Source organism: Sapajus apella, unplaced genomic scaffold (assembly GCF_009761245.1).
Source record: "Sapajus apella isolate SASKATOON/1434 unplaced genomic scaffold, GSC_monkey_1.0 scaffold2235, whole genome shotgun sequence".
Classification (NCBI taxonomy): Eukaryota; Metazoa; Chordata; class Mammalia; order Primates; family Cebidae; genus Sapajus; species Sapajus apella.
The window spans coordinates 1-8,406 of record NW_022439161.1 but is presented as its reverse complement, the minus strand read 5'-3'; the positions used below and the strand labels follow the sequence as shown (position 1 = coordinate 8,406).

At 38.7% G+C, this 8,406-nt stretch overlaps 1 long non-coding RNA gene across 2 annotated transcripts; it reads right to left on the bottom strand.

The window, feature by feature from the left end:
* Positions 1 to 239: 239 nt before the first annotated feature.
* On the bottom strand, positions 240 to 8,343 carry LOC116547163. Of its 2 annotated transcripts, XR_004266960.1 has the most exons (5): positions 8,211 to 8,343; positions 6,620 to 6,723; positions 4,966 to 5,075; positions 3,060 to 3,197; positions 240 to 1,420 (listed from the first exon to the last, which is right to left on the bottom strand). It is a non-coding gene; the product is annotated as an uncharacterized LOC116547163 (long non-coding RNA). The 2 variants fall into 2 exon arrangements; XR_004266959.1 differs by lacking the exon at positions 8,211 to 8,343 and having other exon boundaries at positions 6,620 to 7,642.
* Positions 8,344 to 8,406: the final 63 nt, after the last annotated feature.

Genomic DNA, 8,406 nt, shown 5'->3' with positions numbered 1-8,406 from the left:
TTGCATGTTCTCACGCATAAGTAGGGGTTGAACAATGAGAACACATGGACACAGTGGTGGGGGCAGGGAACATCACACACCAGGGCCTGTCAGGGGTTGGGGGTGTTAGGGGAGGCTTAGCAGGGGGGGGGGGGATTGGGGAGGGCTAACAGGAGAAATACCTAATGTAGATGATGGGTGGGGGATGGATGCAGCAATCCACCATGGCACAGGTATACCTATGTAACAAACCTGTGCATTTTGCGCATATACCCCAGAACTGAAAGTATAATTTTAAAAAAGGCTACCCAATGGATAGATTGAGGGAGTCCCATATGTCACCCAAATGTACATACAGTGAACACATTTTTCAAAAGAACACAAAGACACAATGGGAAAAATCTATTCAATAAAAGATGTTGACCAAATTACGTAACTACACGAAAACAATGAAATAGGACAAAAATCAACGTAAACCAAATTGAAGACCTAAACACAATCCTGAAACCACTTACTTCCCTTAGGAAAATAGGGCGAGTGTATACTTTAGAAGACTAATCTATGCATGCAAGATGCAAAGTGTAAAATATAAAAATAAGAAAAAAATATTTGAAGAAAAAGAACCACAGGCAATATCATGGGTTGGCAATCTTTTTCACTATTTTAAACTGCACACAGAAGTCACCACTAATATATAAACATGTGGGACTATGGAAAACACTGGATCTTATGCAGGGAAATTAAAACAATGGACCAGAAGACAAGGCACCTCACAGACTGAAATAAAACTATGGAAAATCCTATTTTTGAAAGGAGTCATTATAAAATATGTGCAAGAAACTAACACTACCATGTGGGGAAAAAACAGAAAAAGAAACAAAAACAAATATTGCAAGCTAAGTTTGGGCAAAGGACCTGAATAGACATGTCTGAAAAGCAGATGTGAAATTAATGCACAGGTAAAAGAAAAGTTTCTTAAAAGCCCTAATCCTCACGAGAAAGTCAAGAAAAACCACACTGAGATACAACCTCCAACCACATAGAATGAATGTTACCTAAAACAAAAATAAGAGTTTGAAATGAAAACAGCTGGTATAGACTTGCAGAAGTGGAAAATCTTCTCATACCCTATAGGTGGGAATGTCAATTTGTACACACACTAGGAAAAACAACTAGAAATTTCTCAAACAAAGTAAAAATACCATTTCATCTAGCCATCCCACCACTGGCTGCACATTTGCAGCCAAGGAAATTCCTATGTGGAAGAGATACCTGCCTTACCCTGTGTACTGCAGTACTCACAAAAGCCAAGATAGGAAAGACACCTACCTGTTCATCCATTGATTAAGGAATAAGGAAACTGCAACATACATCCAGAATGGAATAGTCTTCAACTACAGAAATGCGTGAAATCTAGTCATTTGCAGCCACGTAGAAAAACCTGAGGGACATTATGTTAAATAAAATGAGTCAAGCACAGAAAGGCATATACAGCATGAACTCATGAATATGGAATCTAAAACACTTGGCCTCATGGCAGTAGAAAGTTCAACAGTGGTTACCAGAGGCTGTGAGGAGGAGGGAGCCTGGTCAGGGATTGGTGATTGGTACCAAGCTACACTTAGAAAACTGAGATCGATCCTGCCCTTCTTTTCTATAGCAGGGTGACTAGGGTTAATATTGTAGTGTATTTTTCAGAGTTGGTAAGGATTCTGAATATCCTCTCCACAGACAAATAATACCTAGAGAACATCACAGATGGTAAATATTGTGATTTGAACAATAGACTAGGTGCACCTATATCAAAATGTCCCCCGAATCCTCTAGTTACATACATATTCTTTATGTAATCTCTTTAAAAAACAAAACAAAACAAAAAAGGATGTCAATGATACTAAAATTCACACGGAACCATGAAACACCCTGAATATTGAAAGAAATCCTGGAAATAGAAAGTACATGGGATGCATCACTGTCCTCCATTTGAAATTATATTGAAAAGCTATTATCTAAACAATAGATGACTGGCACTAAACAAGAAACGCAGACCAACAGACAGAAAAGGGGAGCTCAATCAGAAACCCAAACTCCTACATAGAGTACACATTTTGTAAAAGAACACCAAAAGACACAGAAAAGAAGGGGGAATCTGTTTAATAAATTGTTTTGAAAATTGGATATCCCTATGGAAAATAAAATAGAACCCCTATTGTGTAAAAGGTACAACAATAAACTCAAAATGAATTAGCAACTCATATAAAAAACTTGAAAGCATCAAGCACCTCCAATGACAAGACATATGGTGTGGGTATATTTAGGTCAATGTGGATCTGTGCTCACAGTGTGCCAAAACAAAACAAAAAAATACAGGGGGAAAAATCATAAGTGATGGATTAGTTTTGTCATGATTTTGTTTTTCTTCATCAGTAACCTACATCACAGGGAACCAAGAAAACAGACACACGTGGGACAGCATGACACTCTAGAGTTTGTGCCCAAGCAGTTAAAAAAAAAATCCATGAATAAAATAAAAAATTATCCTGAAGTTTACAAGAAAGGTTTAGGCAAACATACATCTGCTAAAAGGCTGCATTCAAAATGTCTAAGCAATAAACAGTACTTACTAGCAAAAAACACAAGAGAAACTAATAACCAAAAAAAATGGGGCAAAAGAACCTGAATAGACATTTCTGCAAAGAAGACATAACACTGAAAACAAATTTTAAAAACCTGGATAACATCACAAATCATGAGAAAAATGTAAATCAAAACAACACACATCATCTCACTATAATTCAAACGGATGTTATGAAAACAATAAAATACATTAAAAGAGACACAAATGCTGGTGTAAATTTCCACAGAGGAATTCATTTAGTAAGAATGTCAATTAGCAGACATAGTACAGAAACCAGTGGAAGGTTCCTCCAAAAATTAAACCTACAACTACCACTTCATCTAACAATTCTACTACTAAGTATACTTCCGGTACAGAAGAAATCAGCCCATGCAAGAGATATCTACTATCCTATATGGACTACAGCACTCTTCACAATTGCCAACATAAAGAATAAACTTACCTGCCCATCCACAGATGAAGGGATAAAGTAACTGTGGTAGATGTACACAAATAAAATAGTCTTCAGCCAGAAAAACAGAATGAAATTTCATCATTTGGAGCCATACTGTTAAACCTGGAGGACATCATGGTATATGACCTATGCCAGGCAGAGAAAAAAAGAAAACACTGCCACACCTCATTAATGTAGCATTCAAAATAAAAGGCTTTAGTGCACAGGTTTAGAAAGCACAATAGTGGTTACCAGAGGCTGGAGGGAAGAGGGAACATGGACAGGGATCAGAAACAGGTAGAAAGTTACACTTAGAGGAATGAATTTTTCCTCTGTGTTCCACAGCACAGTGACTAGTGGTTAACACATCACAACTTTTTCACAAAATCTGGAAGATTCCAAATATTTTCACCACAAAGAAATTAACAACTGTTTGTGATAATAGAGACTCTAAATATTCTGATTTTGTAATTCTTCTGTGCTACACTAACCAAAATGCCCCACTCTAATTCCCCCCATTGTATATATTTACCATATGGCTAACCTTTTAAAAAGTACATAAATATGCAACGCTGAAATTAATATGGACCACGAAACACCCAGAATTTCCAAAGCAATCCCAAGAAATCCAAACTACATGGGTTGTGCCACACTTACCGATTTTAAATTTCATTGAAAAGCTAGGAATCCCATTCCACACAAAGCAGTGGAATAGATGACACAAGCCAGAAGTAAACCCACACCCCAACACCATCTGATATTCAACAAAATCCACAAAAAATAACCTAAGAAGTAAGGACTCCCTCCTCTCAATAGATGGTACTGGGATAAATGGCTAGACAGTTGCAGAAGAAAAACAGTTGGCCCTTCCTGTGTCTCACGGTGTATAGAAATAAACATAAAATGAATCAAAAATGTAAATGCAAGATGTCAAACTATGAAAAGCATGCAAGAGGATCTAGGAAATACCCTTCTTGACAGAGGATTTGGCACAGCATGGATATGCCTAAGTCTCCAAAAGCAAATGCAACTACAATTATTGACAAGTATGACCTAAGACACAAAAGAACTGCTGCCCAGCAGCAGAAATTACCCACAGGATAAACAGCCTACACAATGGGAGAAATGCTTCCACATATGCATCTGATGAAGTCTAATATCGAGCATCTACTACAAAGACATTAAGCAAATAAATCAGCAAATTAGATCCTGGATGAAGTCTATTATCCAGGATCTACCTTAAAGACGTTAAGCAAATAAATCAGCAAAACAAAAACCCAATGAAGAAAGGGCAAGGGGCATGAAAATACGCAACTCAAAAGGCGGCTTACAGCAACAAGCAGACATGACAATACTTCTCTACCACAGTTATCACCAAAGAAATGCAAAGCAAAAGGCCCATGAGATAGTATTTCACACTGGTCAGAATGATGATTATGACACAGTCCACAAGAATGAATGCCATCAAGGCAGAGGAGGAGAGGGATGCTGGTCTGCTGTTGGTGGAAATGCAAACTAGTTCAGACACCATGGTAAACAATGTGGGGATTTCTCAAGTAACTTTCTTGACATCACTAATCTCACAAAAATGTCCATGAAAACCATACTAAGATGCTGCCTCATTCCACTCAGAATGAATACTACCAAAAACAAAACACAAATTTTTGAAGGCACCAGCCAGTGTAGACTTACAGAAGGGTAACCTCTTAAATACTATTGGTGGGGATATAAATTAGTATACATACTATGAAAAACAGCTAAAGCTTCCTGAAAAAATTCACAGTACAACTACCATATCAGCTAGCAGCCCCACCACATTTAAAGCAGTTGAAATCCCTAGTTTGAAGACAACTATCTGCCTTTCCATGGGTACTGAAGCACTCCTAACTGTGGTCAAGGTACAGAACCAACCTACCTGTCCACACAGATGCGGGGATGAAGAAACTGCCATACAGATACACCACGGAGTATGTTTCAGCCATAAATCTTTGGGAAATCCTGCCATCTGCAGCCACATGTAGAAACCTGGAGAACATCAGGTCCAATGAATGAGCCTGGTAGAGAAAGTCTCATGCCACATATCTCAGGCATGTAGACTAAAAAAACTTTATCTCCTAGAAGTAGAAATTTCAATAGGCATTACCAGAGGCTGCTCAGGAGATGGAGGGGGTCTTGGAAGGAATCAGTAATGGGTACAAAGTTACTCTCAGATGAGACTAATGAATTCTGGTCTTCTATTCTATTCACTAGGGTGACTAGTCTTAACACAAATGTATCATATGTTTCAAAGTAGCTGGAAGGAAAGATTCTGAATGTTATTACCATACAATATATATATATACATGTAAGGTGAAGAGATGCTAAATAACCAGATTTGATGATTAATCAACATATACGTGTATCAAAATCTTCCTTGTACCTTCTAATTATATACATTTAGTGTATGGCAAATAGTGTTTTAAGAAATATTAAGAAACAATGCTAAAATTTATGTGGAAATGTGAAATACTCTGAATTTCCAAAGCTATCCTGAGAAGTACAAACCATGTGGGATGAATCACTTTCCCTTAGTTCCAATTAAACGAAAATCCCTAGTTAACCAACCCATATGTTGCCAGCATACACACAGAAACACAGACCAGTGAGCAAAATGAGGGCATAATAAACACAAATAACATTGTGTACACAATAATAAACACACATTTATACAGAGTAAACATTTTTCAAAACATCATCAAAATAACACAATAGGGAAGTTTTGAAAACTAGAGATCCACATGCTAAAGAATACTATAGGACTCTTATGGTATTAACTGCACAATAATCAACTCAAAAAGATTAAAAGATTCTACACAAAACTTGCAACCATAAAGCTCCTATAAAGACAACCTCAGGTATGGGTATATTCAGGGCAACTTGGATGTATGCTCATGGTTTACAAAAAGTAACAAAAATACAAGGGAAAAAAAATCATGGACAATGGACTGCTTTGGTAGTGATTTTTTTTTTTCTTGATTAGTAACCAACAGCACAGCTAACCAAAAAATTATGCATATGTGGGACCATGTGAAAGAGTTTGTGCCCAACAAAGGAAAACAATGAACACAATGAAAGAGCATAATAAGAATTATTTAAAAATTTGGGCACACACACAGTGGATAAGAGGTTATTTTTGAAAAGGCGCAAGCCAGTAATACTATCAGCTGGAAAAAAAAAAACTAAACAACAAAGATAACCAGACCAAAATTGGGCAAATAACCTGAATAAGTATTTGTGCAAAGACAGGAAACTGACCCAATGATTACAAAATCGTGGCTAGCATTACTACTCATGAGAAATACATAGATCGAAACCACACTCAGATCTTATCTCATTCCAACTAGAATGAACATTACAAAAATATTAAAAAAGACAACTTCTGGTATGAATTTCCAGAAAGGGGAACTGTTTGTGGAAATATAAATTAGTGTTAACACTATAAAAAAAACTTGGGAATCCTGAAAATAAAAAAAGAAAAAGAAATACCATGCCATCTAGAAGTCCCACTACTGAGTATACATTCAACCTACCTGTTCATCCAGATATAGAGACCAAGAAACTCTCGTATACATCAGGAGTATTCTTCGGCCAACAAAATAATGAAACAGCATCATTTAGAGCAACCCAGATGAACCTGCAAAACATTATGTTAAATGTAATGAACTAGGCCCAGGAAGACACACACTTCATGATACCACTCCTGTGAAATCTTAAGACGTTTAAGTAGAAAGCAAAATATTGGTAACGAGAGTCTGGGAGATGGAGGGGGAATAGGGATAGGTTATGGAAACAAAATTATCTTAACATTAAAGGACTAAATCTGAGTGTTCTCCTCAGCCTGGTGACTGGAGTTAACAATACTATATTTTTCCGAAAACCAAGAAGGGTGACTTTTGAATGTTCTCTCCACACAAAAATGATACCCGAATGAGGGAATAGAGATCCTAAGTACCCTGATTTGGTCATTAATCTATCTATACGTGTGAAAATGTACCCCTAATTATGGACCTTTATGTTGTGAAAAAAAGTTAACAGAAACAAATATGTATTGCTAAAAATCACAGGGAACCACAAAAGCAATGAATGTCTAAAGGAATCCTGAGAAATACAATCAAAGTGAGGACCCACAATCCTCAATACCAAATTACACTGCCAAGTGGGACTACACAAACCTGAAAAGTTTTTGCACAGGAAAGAAAACTACTTTCCAATTAAAAAAAAAATCCGATAGATTAGGCAAAACTTTCAGGCAATCATGTAATTCATGAGTTGTCATCTAACTTGTACACAAAAAACCACTACAAAGTAGCAAAAGAATCCAATATAGAACCTGAACAGACAATTCTGCAGACATAAAATTGAACAACAGATAAAAGATAAGGTCCTCAAAATAAACTATTCATTAGAAAATTGTAATTAAAAACCACACGCAGATAATGTCACAGTAATTGAATATTCCTGGAAAGTTTTTAAAAAATACAGGGGCCAGGCACAATGGCTCACACCTGTAATCCCAGCACTTTGGGAGGCCTGGTTGGGCAGATTACCTGAGGTCAGGAGTTTGAAACCAGCCTGACCAATATGGTGAAACCCCATCTCTACTAAAAATACAAAAATTAGCCGGTGTCATTGTAGTGGGTGCCTGTAGTCCCAGCTACTCAGGAATCTGAGACAGGAGAATTACTTGAACCCAGGAGGTGAAGGTTTCAGGGAGCCAACACTGCACCACTGCACTCCAGCCTGGGTGACAGAACGAGACTCGGTCTCTCCCCCAAAAAATAAAATAGAAATGCGGGGTGGTTTTAGAAAAAGGGGAATTCACACACTGTGGGTGCAAATGAAAATTAGGATACCCCAGCTCAGAGGCCCGTGGGGCTCGGAGGGACCCAGGTCCCGGGCTTCACCGTGGGCTCAGGGCCTGTGCCCTCCTAAATGCTGGATGCGAGTTGGACACGGGCATAGCCTTCCCGGTAGGTTTGCGGACGCTGCCACAGCCAGGATCCTACAACCGCCCCAACATGGACGACTGGAGCCTAAATGCCCACAAAGAAGTCAGGGCCGGAAAGGAGGGAGCAGCAGAGAAGGAGCAGGGAAAGTGTGGTACAGGTCCTCGCCACTTACCGCAGAGAACTGCCTCCTCCTCCACCATCACATGGAGGCCACCAACGGCTTCTCTGAAGAAGCTCGCTCCGCGCGCACTACCGCTGCTGCTGCCTCCGACCCCGCCGCCGCTTCTGCTCTCTCGGACGGTGCCGCCGCCGCTCCAGCCGGCCCTCGCAAGAAGTGCAGTCTCGGCTTCCGTAGTCGCACGCACGCT